Consider the following 15,385-nt stretch of genomic DNA (forward strand, 5'->3'; position numbering starts at 1 on the left):
CCGCCCCCCACCCCACCCCCACCGCCCCCCCACCCCACCCCCGCCGCCCCCCCACCCCACCCAAGCCGCCGCCACCCCCGCCGCCCCACCCCCACCCCCGCCGCCCCACCCCCACCCCCACCGCCCATGCAGACCCCAGCCTGGTGCCTTACCTTGCCGCCTGAAGGAAGCCAACGCGGCTCCCCTCCACTGCCCCCACGGGGACTCCAGCCCAGCTTACACCGCTGTGGGAAGGAAGCTGCCGCTGCCACTCCAGGGCTGCCCCCCACACAGACCCCAGCCCCTACGCCTTACCTCACGGCCAGAAAATGAAGCTGCCACTGCCGCCACCGCCGGCTGAAGCCCACGCGGACACCATCCCCGCTGCCCTACTTCCTGGCTGGAACGAAGCTGCAGCCGCCGCTATCACAGCCCTAGCTGCCCCCAAGGCGGCAGGAAGGAGGCGGCGGCAGGAAGGAGGCGGCGGCAGGAAGGAGGCGGCGGCAGGAAGGAGGCGGCGGCAGGAAGGAGGCGGCGGCAGGAAGGAGGCGGCGGCAGGAAGGAGGCGGCGGCGGCAGGAAGGAGGCGGCGGCGGCAGGAAGGAGGCGGCGGCGGCAGGAAGGAGGCGGCGGCGGCAGGAAGGAGGCGGCGGCGGCAGGAAGGAGGCGGCGGCGGCAGGAAGGAGGCGGCGGCGGCAGGAAGGAGGCGGCGGCGGCAGGAAGGAGGCGGCGGCGGCAGGAAGGAGGCGGCGGCGGCAGGAAGGAGGCGGCGGCGGCAGGAAGGAGGCGGCGGCGGCAGGAAGGAGGCGGCGGCAGGAAGGAGGCGGCGGCAGGAAGGAGGCGGCGGCAGGAAGGAGGCGGCGGCAGGAAGGAGGCGGCGGCAGGAAGGAGGCCAAGGCCGCCACCCCTGCGCCGACCCCCTCCTTACCTCGCGGCAGAAACAAAGCTGCTGCTGCCACCAAGGCTGATGCCCACAGGAGCCCAGACCCGCTGCCTTACCTGGAAAAAGAATGAAGCTGCCGCTGCCCAGACCCCAGCCTCGTGCCTTACCTCGCTGCCTGAAGGAAGCCGCCGCCGCCCCCCTCCACTGCCCGCATGCAGACTCCGGCCCCGCTTACATTGCGGTGGGAAGGAAGCTGGTGCTGCCACTCCCCGGTTGCCCCCACTCGGACCCCAGCCCCGACACCTTACCTCATGGCCAGAATGAAGCTGCAGCCGCTGCCCTGGCTGACGCCCTCCGGACCCAAGCCCTGCCAACTTACCTCGCTGTGGGAAGGAAGGTTCTGCTGCAGCCGCCCTGGTTGACCACCAAGTGGACCCCAGGCTCCTCCCCCGCCCCTTACCTCGGAGTGGGAATGAAACTGCAGCCATTGTGGCGCCCCCCGGCCCCCCCTGCGCCAGCTGCCCTCTACGCGGACCCCAGCCTCGCTACTTCACACACCTTCCTTTTTATAATCTCCCATCATCCTTGAATTACACTATACCCAGGGACAGAAAGGGTGCTATCTGTCTAGAGCATCTCACAGCAAAGTCTTTCACACAGTAGTCTCTTCCCATCCTGCACTCACTATCAGTAACATTTTAGCAGAAAGACAGTACCTGTAAAGGCTCAGTTCTTTCACTAGACAACACTTTCATGTTCAAAGTAAGTCATTCCATCAATGCAAAAAAAAAAAAAAAAACCTCAACCACCAATGTCTATTTCTGTCAAATATTACCTTTGAATTGATGATTTAATTTATTTTAAAATGAATTATTAAATTTATAAGAAAATCTTTATGTATGAATAATATGTTGGAGGTTGCTTAAATTAGGAAACAACTTAATGACCTAAAAACCACTGTCTGATTGATTTTTTTGCATGTATATATTTTCTTTTTTAAAATTTAATTTGTAATATATAACAAAAGAATGGCTTAAAATCCATATTACACCTATAGAACACATTTTATTTTATATCTCTGGTTGTACACAAAGTAGAGTCTTATCCTTCTGACTTCATACATGTACTTCGGGTAATGAAAACCATCACATTCCAGTGCCTTTCTTACTCATATACCCCCTTCCTTCCCCTCTACCCCCTTTTCTCCTTTGCTTTATCTGGAGTCTAATTAATCCTCCCATCCTGCCCCCTCCTACAATATGTTATGAATTAGTATCCTTAAATCAGAAAAATAATTTCGCATTTGTTTCTTGTGGATTGGAAAATTTCACTTAGCATTATATTCTCCAGCTCCATCAATTTACCAGAAATTGTCGTAATTTTATTCTCTTCTAATGCTAAATAATATTCTAGTGTCTCTGTGTGTGTGTGTGTGTGTGTGTGTGTGTGTGTGTGTGTGTATCACATTTTCTGTATCCATTCATCTAATGAAGGGAATCTAGGTTGGCTCCACAGTTTAGCTATTGTGAATTGTGCTGCTATAAACATTGATGTGGCTTTGTCCCTGTAGTATTCTGTTATTAATTTCTTTAGGTACAGAACAAGGATTGGGATAGCTGGGTCAAATTGTGGTTTCATTCAAAGTTTCCCAAAGAATCTCCATACTGCTTCCAGATTAGCTGCAGCAATTTGAAATCCCACCAGCATTGTATGAGTATGTACATTTTACCCACATGCTCGCCAACAATTATGTAGTTTATATGCTTAAATGAATGGAGTAAGATGAATTCATACAGTCGTTTTAATTAGCATTTCTCTAATTGCTAGGAATGTTGAACAATTTTTCATGTATGTGTTTATAGATTGTATATCATCTTCTCATCTTCTGAGAAGTATCTGTTCAATTTCTTGGTCATTTGTTGATTGGGTTATTTCTTCTTTTTTTCTTTTTTTAAAGATTTTTTAGTTCTTTATATATTCCAGAGATTAGTTCTATATCTGATTTGCATGTGGTAAGAATGTCTTTCCAATTACTAAGCTCTCTAATTACTTCACTGATTATTATTATTTTTTTTTTGCTAAGAACAGTTTTAGTTTGCATTCATTCTATAAATTGATGCTTAATAGTAATTATTGGGCTATGGATTATTATTTAAAAAGTGGTGGAATAAATAGATATGATGGAGATCCGGGCCTACTTTTACTTCTAAGAGAAATAGTATCTCTGGTATAATTTCTATGTCCTTGATTCAATTTGAGTTGAGGTTTGTGCATGGTGAGACATAGGGGTTTGATTACATTTTATTGCATATAAATTTCCAATTTTTCCAGCATCATTTTTTGAAGATGCTATATTTTCTCCAATGTATATTATTGATGCCTTTGTCAAATATAAGATAACGGTAATTATGGGAGTTAGTCTCTGTGTTATCTATTCCGTACCATTGTTATACAAGTCTATTTTGGTGCCAACACCATACTGTTTTTGTTATTATTAATATGTAGCATAGTTTAAGTTCTGGTATTGTGATGTCTGCTTCACTCTTCTTGCTAAAGATTGCTGTAGCTATCCTGTGCCTCTTATTTTGCCAGATAAATTTTATGACTGCTTTTTCTATTTCTATGAGGAATGTCATTGGAATTTTGATTGAAATTGCATTAAATCTGTATAATGCTTTTGGTGGTATGGTCATTATACAACATTAATTCTGTCTATCCAAACAAAATAAAAAGGTAAATCTTTCCATCTTCCCATGTTTTATTTGATTGTTTTTCTTAAGATTGTTTAGTTTTTATTGTAGAGGTCTATCACCTCTTTTGTTAAGTTGATTCTCAAGTATTTTATTATTATTTATGATACTATTCTAAATGGAGTAATTTTGTCATTTTTCTTTCAGTGGATTTGTCACTAATATAAAGAAATGCCTTTGATTTATGAGTGTTGATTTTGTAGCCTGTTAATTTTCTGAATTGTTTTCCTAATTCTAGCAGTTTTCTGATGAAATTTGATGGGTCTTCTAGGTATGTAATTATATTGTCAAAAATAGTGCTAATGAGTTCTTCTTTACCTATAGATAGTCCATTAGTTTCTTCCATCTGTTTAATTGCTCAGGATACTGTTTCAAGAACTATATTAAATAGAAGTGGTAAAGGAGAGCATCCCTGTCTTTTTTCAGTTTTAGAGGAAATGCTTCCATTTTATGGTTTTGTGTTCTAGAATAATGCTACTTAACATTGTGGCCATGGCCATGTAATCCATTGAAGGAACAAACTCAGTTGTTTTGTCATAATATCTATATGCCAAAATATTATTTGCTTGAAGCTAAAGATTAGAATGGAAAGGTACAGAACATTTCCATAATAGCAAAAAATATTGAATGATGATGTTCTATAAATTAAAGGTGCAAATACTATGGACAATATGACCTATTTAGAGTTCAGATTTAGTATCTTGCCACAAATTCATAGTGGTAACTGTGTTCTGATATAAATTTTTGCTAAAAAGAATTAATAAATAAATTAAATAGTGTGGTGTGGATACAGCCATCAGGTGCTAATTTTAAGAATTCTGTTCCAGATAATCTTCCAGGTTATACCTGAACTCTTCCAATCACAAGATTCCAAGCACCTCCCTAAAAAGCCCCCTCCCATTATGGTAAATGCCAGCAACTCTTAAAATGTCCATCAGAATGCCTCTTACCTTCTAGGCTAAGGAGGGAACTGGCCAGGCAGATGACCACTGCCACTCCATATAAGTCCTGTGAATGGGCATTCATTGTCATTCTATGAGTATGACTCTGCTGGCATTGGGACCACACTTAGAGAACCTCTGCTCCAGAATACTGCAATATTTAGAAGATTTGGCTGGTTTTAGAACAGGTAGTAGAAGAACATGACTCATAAGCCAATTGCTTTACAAGTAGAAGATGTTGATGAAATAAGACACATATGACCACTACCACCACCACCACCAACATAAAGCCCTCAAATTGGTTATTGCATAAATAATTGGGACACAATACTCCAGGTCATTTTTAACGACTGACATCACATTTTTAAAATTTTTATTACCTAAGGCTTTATAAATCTCTCAATCTCCCAATCTCTCTCTCTCTCTCTCTCTCTCTCTCTCTCTCTCTCTCTCTAAATCTCTCTCAATCTCTCTCAATCTCTCTCTCCCTCCCATCCTCTCCCTCCTCCTACCTCCCTCTGTCTCCCCTTCCTCACTCCCACTCTATGCTCATTCACACTATAAGAAGGGGCCAAGAAAAAGAAGGCCATATCAGACCCCTGGCCAGCCAACATGGGCTGTTTCCTCATGGGAATGGGTCCTGGTTTAGATTGTAATTGACAGAATGTTCCAACATTTTAAGTTAGTTTGCAAAGTCCTTCTGCAAATGGCCCAAATGATACGGTTTCCTCCTGGTTTTCAATAATGCCACCAAATTCAGAGTGGCTAGGTTTTCCAATACAGACCTTGAGCTGAATATTACAAGGACCTCACCATGCATGGTGATATTTATGGCAAAAAGGGAGCAAAAAGGGTCACAGTCCCAGCCCTATGTTTTAATCATACTGATACGTACTTGAGAGGTGGATGACTTCCCGCCACTTCTATTTCCAAGTTGGGGCTGGGAATGACCAGAATAACTGAGTAAATATAAAATCACAGGGAAAATAATTCATTTCATAATGACAGCTTCATTAACTCTGACAGGCACTTTCAGCGCAATATTCTAAAAGATTTGTAAAAATTCATTAGGTTTCTCTATAACACTATGATGTGGACTTACTATTTATTTTCTGCAGATGAGGAAACTGAAGCACAGAGAGATGATGCACTTTGCACAACATCATGCACCTGGTGAGTTATGGTTGGAAGCTGTGCAGCTGTGACCCCAGAGTATCGCTGGTGTCTCATAGTAAATAATGAGAATTGGGAGTATCCTCTGCTGGATATCTCTGCTGGCAGCACTTCTTTTCACCCACGTGCCACCTCTTTCCACTATCAGTTCAGGAGTTTCTGATTTCTCATCTTGGGGTGAAGCCCCTAGCAGCACCTCCCCAACCTTAAGAATCTTCTAGGCAGAGTCATGGAACTAAGGCCAGGTGATTATATCAGATGTCAAGACTGCTGTGGTGGAGGCAAAGATGGAGACATGCTGGACTTTCATTTCACTGGATTTGAACTGGAAATAGGCAGCTTTAGAAGAACCCAACACCTTGTCCCTGCAGAGGGAGACTGGCTACTGGAATGATTATGAAATCTGCATTGAGAACAACCAGAACTGTAAAGTGGGTCCTGTTGGCATCCAAAAGCCTAAATCAAGTTGGGCCTGCTGCTGAAACCTGTGCTTCCACATTGCACATTTAGAAAATCTTTCCCTTTACTGTTTATTTGGTTAAAGTCTATCTTCTATCATTGTAATGGAAAGAGATCTACCTGAAAGAGGCTGACCCCGCAAAAAACATGGTTTGGTCCAAATAATAACCCAGTGCTACCCATAAATAAAAGCCCATCTGCATGCTCCATATGCTCCAGTCCCAGTGATACACATCCCAAAGGCCATTTCCTGGCCAAAACTTTCTCAGGATGCACCAGGCAGAATAACCTGTCACTGCTCTTGGTTGTGACCATAGAAAACTTGTAGCTACTTATTCATCAACATTCATCAACAAACTCATTCATCAACATTTATCAAATGCTTCTGATGTGCTACATCTTCTTTAGGGCACAGAAATTTGGGCAAAATAATGTCAATCAATATCTGAGTCTTACTAAGTGTTGGGCACTCTGCTTGGGACCTAGCAAGCTTCAGTGATGTCACTGCATCTCCCCAAAACCCCAGTAGATAAGAAGGGTCATGCCTGAGGAAATAATGATGGAGCACCAAGATTTCAAAGCTGCAAAAGTGGCAAGTTAGTTATCAAATGAAGATGTAAATTTCTACAGACAAAGCTTTAGAACTTGTCTCACTGCACAAATCCTGCCAGCTTCACAAATTCCTAGTCCACAAAGAGGATATAAAAAAATCTATAGGTATTAGAGAATTTTACAAACATTTTTAGACTGTTATTCACCTTCTGATGAACACATGCATACACCAAATTTGGAGATGTTTTATCTATTTCTGTACCTCTAGTCCAGCTTCTTTGAGAGGCTGTGAAGTGTTTGATTCTCTGAGGCTGGAGAGATGGAGGCATGGGGACTGTGTGAAATTTTTTTCTGAGAGTAGAGAAGGTTAGAGACCAGTGAGTAAGCTGCTATGGCTTAGGTCTGCAATATCTACCCAGTGCCCATTTATTAAAGGCTTATTCCCTATCTTGATGCTATTGGGTGGTGGTTATGGAGCCTTTGAGAGGTGGGACCTAGCCAAGTTTAGGGGAGACTGTAATCCCCCCCCTATTCTGGAGGCTGAAGTAGGAGTATCACAAGTTCAAGGCTAGCCTTGGCAACTTAGCAAGACCTGATTCAAAATAAATGTCAAAAAGCACTGGTGTACATCTAGGTGGTAGAACACCCTTGGATTTAATCCATAGTTGAAGAGCATGACAGACAGCGAGAGAGAGGGAGAGAGCGAGAGAGAGAGAAAGTAGGCATTGTAGGTAACTGAAGGTGACCCCCCCAAAAGGATTGTAGAAACCCATTATTTTCCTGTCTGCCTCTGTTACACTTGGCCTTGAGTAGAAGTCTTTCCTAACACAAGCTTCAGTCTGATGTCCTCCCTAACTAAAAGCCCAAATGCAACTAGGCAATCAGTCATGGACTCCAAAATTGTGAGCCAAAATAATTCTTTTCTTTCAAGGAGCTGTGGTGCATGCCTATAATCCCAGTGGTTCAGGAGGGTGAAGCAGGATGATTGCAAGTTTAAAGCCAGCTGCAGCAAAAAGCGAGGTACTGCACAACACAGTGAGACCCTGTCTCTAAATAAAATATAAAATAGGGCTTGGGATCTGGCTCCATGGATGAGTGACCCTGAGATCAATCACTGGCATTCCGCTCAAAAACAAAAGCAGAACAAAAAAAGAAAGAAGTCCTTTTATCTTTATAAATGTATTAACATAGGTAATTGTTAAAGTCAAGGAAAGCTGACTAACACAAAAACGAATGTGAATTTGTATGCTGAAACCTGGACTTGACAGAGTATGTTTCCTTCAGACAGTCTTGTGATGTGGACCATCTTAGATATGGTCTACTGGGATAATCTAGAGGGCATGAATCCCCATCAGACACTTGGGAAGGTGGACCACCAGAGTCTGCAAAGAAAGAAGGAATTCTTAAGCTGGCCAGAGCTGCAGCTGCCTCAGGGCTGGTGGCTCCTTCTGTGCATTATTATTATTATTATTATTATTATTAGTAGTTGGACACAATACATTTATTTTATTTATTTGTATGTGGCAAGACCCCTCATACCTGGGTGAAGGGGGAAGATCAGATATGGCCACAAAAAGGGTCCAGAAAATCCCTCCATCTAAAGGCGAGACACCTCCAACCTAGGTGCGGGGGGCGGTGGTGGTGGAAATGGGGTATGGCCACACCCAGGATCCAGAGAACTCCCCCCTCTAGGGGCAAGACCCTTTGAACCCGCATGTCGAGGGGAGCTCCCCCCGCATCCAGGGTGGAGGGGACTCCTCAACCTAGGAGCAAGACTCCTCGAACCAGGGAGCCAAGGGTGATCACTTACGGTCACACCCATGGTCCAGGGGACTCTATACTCTAGGGTAGAGACCCCTCAAACCATATGCTGGGGGGGAGATCAGGTACGGCAGCTCTCAGGGTCCAGGGACCCTCCCCTTCTAGGGCCCAGTCTTCTCATACACGGATGCCAAGGGTAGATCATGTAAGGCCACACCCAGGCTCCAGGGGACTCCCCACATTATGGTTGAAATCTCTCAAACCAGGTATCGGGTGTAGACCATATATGGCTGCACCCAGGGTCCAGGGGATGCCCCTCTCTAGGGACGAGACCCCTTGAACCCGGGTGCCATGGGAGATCATGTACGGCTACATCCATGGTCCAAGGGACTCCCACCTCTAGGGGAGAGGCTCCTCAAATCGGGTACTGTGGGGGAACTCATGTATCACCACACCCAGTGTTCAGTGGACTCCCCCTTCTAGGGATGAGACCCCTCAAACCCGGTGTGAGAGGGAGATCAAGAATGGCCACACCCAAGGACCAGGGGATGGCCCTTCTAGGGGTGAGACCTCTAGAACCTGGGTGCCGAGGAAGATCAGGTACTGCTGCACTCAGGTTCCAGGGAATTCCCCCCTCTAGGGGGCGAATGCATTCGAACCTGGTGCTGGAGGTAGATCAGGTACACCAGCACCCAGGGTTCAGGGGACTCCCCCCTCTGAGACCCCTTGAACCCGGGTGTTGGGAGGAGATAATGTACGGCTGCATCCAGGGTTCAGGGTACTCCCCCTTCTAGGGTAGAGACCCCTCAAACCAGATGCCAGGGGAGGTCAGGTATAGCCAGCCACCCCCAGGGTCCAGGGGACTCCCCATTCTAGAGTAGAGACCCCTCGAACCAGATGCCAGGGGTAGATCAGGTATGGCCATACCCAGGGACCAGGGGACGCCCCGTCTAGGGACAAGACCCCTCAAACCTGGGTGCCGGGGCTCATCAAGTACGGCTGCACTCAGGAACAAGGTGATGCCCCCCTCTAGGAGAGAGACCCCTGGAACCCGGGTGCCAAGGAAGATCAGGTACTCTTGCACCCAGTGTCCAGGGAACTCTCCCCTCTATTGGCTAAACCCCTTGAACCTGGGTCATGGGGGATATCAGTTATGGTATTGCCACACCCAGGGTCAAGGGGACTTTCCCCTCTAGGGACAAGACCCCTCGAACCTGGGTATTGGTGGGAGATAAGGTATGGCCGCACCCAGGGTCCAGGGAATGCCCCAATCTAGGAGTGTGTCCCCTGGAAATTGGGTGCTGGGGAAGATCAGGTAGAGCCCCAACCAGGGTCCTGGGTTCCCCCTCTTTAGGGGTGAGAAACCTCGTACCCAGGTGAAGGTGGAAGATCAGGTACGGCTGCACCCAGGGTCCAGGGAACTCCTTTCTATAGGGGCAAGACCCCTCGAACACGGTGCAGGGGAGAGCAGGTATGGCTGCACCCAGGGTCCAGGGGACAACCCACTCTAGGGGCGAGACCCCTCAAACCCAGGGGAAATCAGATACTACCACACACAAGGTCAAGGGGACTTCCCCCTCTAGGGGAGAAAACCCTCGTGTATGGGTGCCTGGGGGAGACCAGGTAAGGTACAGCCCAACCAAGGTTCCAGGGGGCTTCCTCTTTAGGGGCAAGACCCTTCATACCCGGGTGAAGGGGGTAGATCAGATAAGGCTGCACCCAGGGTCCAGGAACTCCCCCCTCTAGGTGTGACACCCCTCAAAACCATGGGGAGATCAGGTACCACTGCACACAAAGTCGAGGGAACTTCCACAACTAGGGGTGAGACACCTCAAACCCTGGTGAGGGGGCAAGATCCCGTTTGGCCACACCCTGGATCCAGGGGACCCCCCGAACTAAGGAGGAGACCCATTGAACCCAGGTGTCAGGGGGACATAAGTTACGGCCACACCCATGGTACAAGAGCCCCCCCCCCAGGGGAGAGACGCCTCAAATCAGGTACTGTGGAAGATCACGAACGGCTGCATCCAGGGACCAGGGGAACCCCCCCTCTGGGGGCGAGATCCCTGAAACCCAGGTTCTGGGGAAGATCAGAGATGGCCCAGAGTCCAGGGAACTCACCCCTCCAGGGGGGAAACCCCTTAAACCTGGGTCCCTAAGGGAGATCAGGTATGGTATGGCTGCACCCAGGATACAGGGGACTTCCCCCTCTATGGACCAGACCCCTCCAACTCGGGTGTCTGTGTGAGATTAAGTACGGCCACACCCAAGGTCCAAGAGATGCCCCACTCGAGGGGTGTGACACCTGGAATTTGGGTGCCAAGAAAGATCAGGTAGGGCCCCACCCAGGTTCCAGGGGTCCCCCACTGTATGGGCGAGAACCCTCCTACCCAGATGAAGGTGGGGAAATCAGGTAAGGCTGCACCCAGGTCCAGGGAACTCTTTCCTCTAGTGGCGAGACCCCTCGAACATGGTGCCCGAGGGAGAGGAGGTTCAGCGGCATCCAGGGTCCAGGGGACGTCTCCCTTTAGGGGCGTGACCCTTGGAACCCAGGGGAGATCAGGTACCACCACACACAAGGTCGAGGGGACTCCCTTTTCTAGGAGCAAAACCCCTCGACCTGGGTGCAGGGAGGAGACAAGGTATGGCAGCACCCAGGGTCCAGGGGATCCCCCCTATAGTGGGGTGACTCCTTGAACTTGTGGAGAGATCAGGTATCACTGTACACAAGGTCGAGGGGACTTCCCCATTTAGGGGCGAGACCACTCCCACCCAGGTGACAGGGCGAGATAAGGTTCCGACGCACCCAGGATCCAGGTGACTCCCCCATATAGGGACAAGACCCCTTGAACCAGGGCGTCACCCTGAAACCAGGTGCCATGGGGAGATCAGGTACGGCTACACCCAGGGTCCAGAGGACTCCCGCCACTAGGAGGGAAACCTCTCTAACCACGTGCCGGGAGGAGATCAGGGAAGGCCGCACCCATGGTCCAGGGGATGCCCAACTCTAAGGATGAGACCCCTGGAAACCGTGTGCTGGGAGAGATCAGTTACTGCTGCACCAAGGGTTCAGGGGACAACCCAACTAGAAGAGAGACCCCTCGAAGCTGATGTTGGGTTGAGATCATGTATGGCAGCAACCAGGGTCCAGTTGTCCCTTCATTAAGGGGCGAGACTCCTGGAACCAGGATGTCGGGAGGAGATCAGGTACTGCCGCACCCAGGGTCCAGGAGACTTCCCCCTCTAGGGACCAGACCACTCTGACCAGGTGCTGGGGGGAAAGGAGGTACAACCGCACTAAGGGTCCAGGGGCACCCACCTCTAAGGAGGAGACACCTCGATCCCGGTGCCAAGGGAAGATCAGATATGGCCGCATCCAGGGTCCAGGGAACGCCCCCCTCTAGGGGCAAAACCCCTGGAATCTTGGTGCCTGGGGGAGATCAGGTATGGTCCAATCGCACCCATGGTCCAGGGGACTCTGCCCTCTAGGGATGAGACCCCTGACACTCGGGTGTTGGTAGGAGATAAGGTATGGCCACACCCAAGGGCCAGGAGATGCTCTCCCTCTAGGAACGAGAATTCTTAAATCAGATATGCTGGGGGAAGATCAGGTATGGCAGCAACCAGGGTCTGGCCATCTCCCCTTTAAGGGGTGAGACCCCTCGAACACGGATGCTCGGGGAGACCAGGTAGGGCCACACCCACGGTTTAGGGGACTTCCCTTTCTAGGGGCAAGACTCCTCAAACCCAGGGCCAAGGGGAGATCATGTACGGCCACACCCAGGGACTAGGGGAAAACCCCCACTAGGGGAGAGACCCAGCAAACCCGGTGCCGGGGGAGATTAGGTGCAGTGGCACCCAGGTTCCAGGGGACTCGCCCCTTAGGGATGAGACATTTGGAACATGGGTGCCAGGGTAGATGAGGTACGGCCTCACTTAGGTCCAGGGGAATCCCCCCTCTAGGGGAGAGAACCCTGAAACCTGATGCCAGGGGGAGATCAGGTATGGAAGCAACTCTCGAACACGGAACTTTGGGTAGAGATCATATACGTGTGCACCCAAGTCCAGGGGGCTTCCCCCAAAAGGGGCAAGACCCTTCGAATCAGGTGTCTTGGGGAGATCAGGTACAGCTGCACACAAGGTCCAGGGGAATCCCCCTATAGAGGTGAGACCCCTGGAAATTGGTTGCTGGTGGGAGATTAGGTACTGTGGCACCCAGGGTCCAAGGGACTCCCCCTTTAGAGATGAGTCACCTGGAACCCGGGTGCTGGGTGAGATAAGGTACTGCCGCACCCAGGGTCCAGAGGACTTCCCCCTCTATGGGAGAGACCCCTCGAATGTGATGGCATGGGGAGATAAGGTATGGCAGCAACCAGGGTCCAGGGGTGCCCAATAAGGGGCGAGACACCTCCAACACGGATGCCAGGGGGAGATCAGGTAATGCCGCACCAGGGTCCAAGGAACTCCCCCCTCTAGGGGCGAAACCCCTCGAACCTGGGTGCCAGGGGAGATCAAGTACGCTCGCACTCAGGGTCCAGGGGACACCCCCTTCTAGGCTAGAGACACCTCGAAACAGATGCCGGGAGGAGATCAGGTACAGCAGTACCCAGGGTACAGGGATGCCCCACTCTATGGGCGAGTTTCCTCGAACCCGGATGCTGGAGATAGATCAAATACCGCCACACCCAGTGTCCAGGGGACTCCCTACTTTAGGAGCAAAACCTCTCAAACCAGGTGCCTGTGGGAGATCAGGTACAGCCGCACCCAGAATCCAGGGAAAGTCCCTCTCTAGGGACAAGACCCATTAAACCCGGGTGCAGAGGTAGATCATGTACGGCTGCACTAGGGTCCAGGGGCCTCCCCTCTCTAGGCTAGAGGCACCTCGAACCGGATACCAGGGGTAGATGAGGTACGGCACCACCCAGGGTCCAGGCATGCCCCCCTATAGAGACTAGACTCCTGGAACCTGGATGCCTGAGGGAGATCAGGTACAGCCACAGCCAGGATCCGAGAGACTCTTCCCTCTGGGGGAGAGACCCCTCGAACCTGGTGCCAGGATGAGATCAGGTACCACTGCACCCAGGGTCCAGTGGACTCCCCCCACTGGGTGCGAGACTTCTCAAACCTAGTGCGGGGGAAGATCAGATTTGGCTGCACCCTGAGACTAGGGAACGACCCACTCTAGGGGCGAGACCCCTCCAACCTGAGTGTCAGGGGGATATTAGGTACGGCCGCACCCAGGGAACAAGGGACGTCCCCCTCTAGGGGTGAGACCCGTGGAAACTGTATGTGGAGGAAAATCAGGTACTGCCACACCCAGGGTCCAGGGAACTACCCCCTAAGGGGCGAAAGCCCTCGAAACGGTGGCGGGCAGAGATCAGGTACTGCTGCTCCCAGTGTCCAGAGAACTCCCCGCTCTAGGCGTGAGACCGGAACCCGGTGCCGAGGGGAGATGAGGTAGGACCGCACCCAATGTCCAGGGGATGCCCCCCTCTAGGGGTGAGACCCCTCTAACCCAGTGTCATTGGGAGATCAGGTATGGCCACACCCAGGGTCTAGGGGTCCCCCTCTTTAGGGTCGGGACCCCTCAAACCCGGGTGCCAGAGGAAGATCAGGTACGCCTGAATCCAGGGTCCAGGGGATTCCCCCCTGTAGGTGTGAGACGCCTCAAATCCCATGGGAGATCAAGTGCCACCGCACACATTGTCGAGGAGACTCCAGCTTGTAGGGGAGAGACCCTAAACCCGGATACTGGAAAGAGATAAGGTATGGCCGCACGCAGGATCCAAGGGACTCCCCCCTCTAGGGTAGAGACCCCTCAAACTCGGGTCCCAGGGCAGATCAGGTACGGCCGCATCCAGGGTCCAGGTGACTCCCACCTCTAGGGTCGGGACCCCTCAAACCAGGTGCCATGGGGAGATCAGTACTGCCGCAAACAGGGTTCAGGGGACTCCCCCCTCTAGGGCAGAGACCCTTCAAACCCAGGGAAAGATCAAGTACTGCAACACACAGGGCCGAGGGGACTCCTTCCTCCAGGGACTAGAGCTTCGAACCCGGGTGCTGGGGGGAGATCATGTACAGCCGCACCCAGGGTCCAAGGGACACCCCTCTCTAGGGAAAAGACCCCTTGAAGCCAAGTACCAGGGGAGATCAGGTAAGGCCGCATCCTGGGTCCAAGGGACTACCCCTGTAGGGGAGACACCCCTCTGACCCGGGTGCCAAGAGGAGATCAGGTACTATCGCACCCAGGGTTGCATGGACTCCACCATCTAGGGGCAAGACACCTCGATACTGGTGCGGGGTGGAGGTCAGGTATGGCGGCAACCAGGGACCAGTGGACACACCCCCTCTAGGGGCAAGACCTCTCAAAACCAGGTGCCAGGGGGACATCAGGTAACGCCACACACAGGGACCATGGGATGCCCCCTCTAGGGGTGAGAACCCTGGAACCCGGATGCTGGGGAAGATCAGGTACACCCGCACCCAGGGTCCAGGGGACTCCCTCCTCTAGGGGAGAGACCCCTCCAACACGGGGTGACATCAGGTACCACCGCACACAACGTGGAGGGTACTCCTTTTTTAGGGGGAAGCTTCCTGGTCCCTGGGTGAAGCAGTACCTGACCTTCCCTGGCACGCTAGTCCCAGTGGTCTCACCTCTAGATAGGGGTATTCCCTGAGTGCGGCCATACTTGATGTCCCTCTGGCACCAGGTTACAGGGGCGTGTCCCATGGTGCCTGGGTGTGGCTGTACCTAATCTCCCCTTGGCATTTTTTTTGAGGGTTCTCTACCCTCCAGGGGTGAGTCCCTGGACCATGGGTGCAGCCTACCTTATCTCCCCCCGACACCCGGGTTCGAGGGGTCTCCTCCCTAGATGGGAAGTCCCCTGG

The 15,385-nt window shown here is 50.8% G+C and overlaps 1 long non-coding RNA gene across 3 annotated transcripts in view; it reads right to left on the reverse strand.

Annotated features, from left to right (window-relative positions):
* Nucleotides 1-497, reverse strand: part of LOC144374566 (uncharacterized) — a 30,098-nt gene extending 29,601 nt beyond the window's left edge. The window contains exon 1 of one of the 3 annotated variants that reach the window (XR_013433939.1): nucleotides 295-497. This is a non-coding gene — a long non-coding RNA (uncharacterized LOC144374566). The remainder of the gene's footprint in view (nucleotides 1-294) is intronic. The other 2 variants (XR_013433938.1, XR_013433940.1) reach the window with 2 other exon arrangements.
* Nucleotides 498-15,385: the final 14,888 nt, after the last annotated feature.

This window comes from Ictidomys tridecemlineatus, unplaced genomic scaffold, assembly GCF_052094955.1.
Source record: "Ictidomys tridecemlineatus isolate mIctTri1 unplaced genomic scaffold, mIctTri1.hap1 Scaffold_75, whole genome shotgun sequence".
Classification (NCBI taxonomy): Eukaryota; Metazoa; Chordata; class Mammalia; order Rodentia; family Sciuridae; genus Ictidomys; species Ictidomys tridecemlineatus.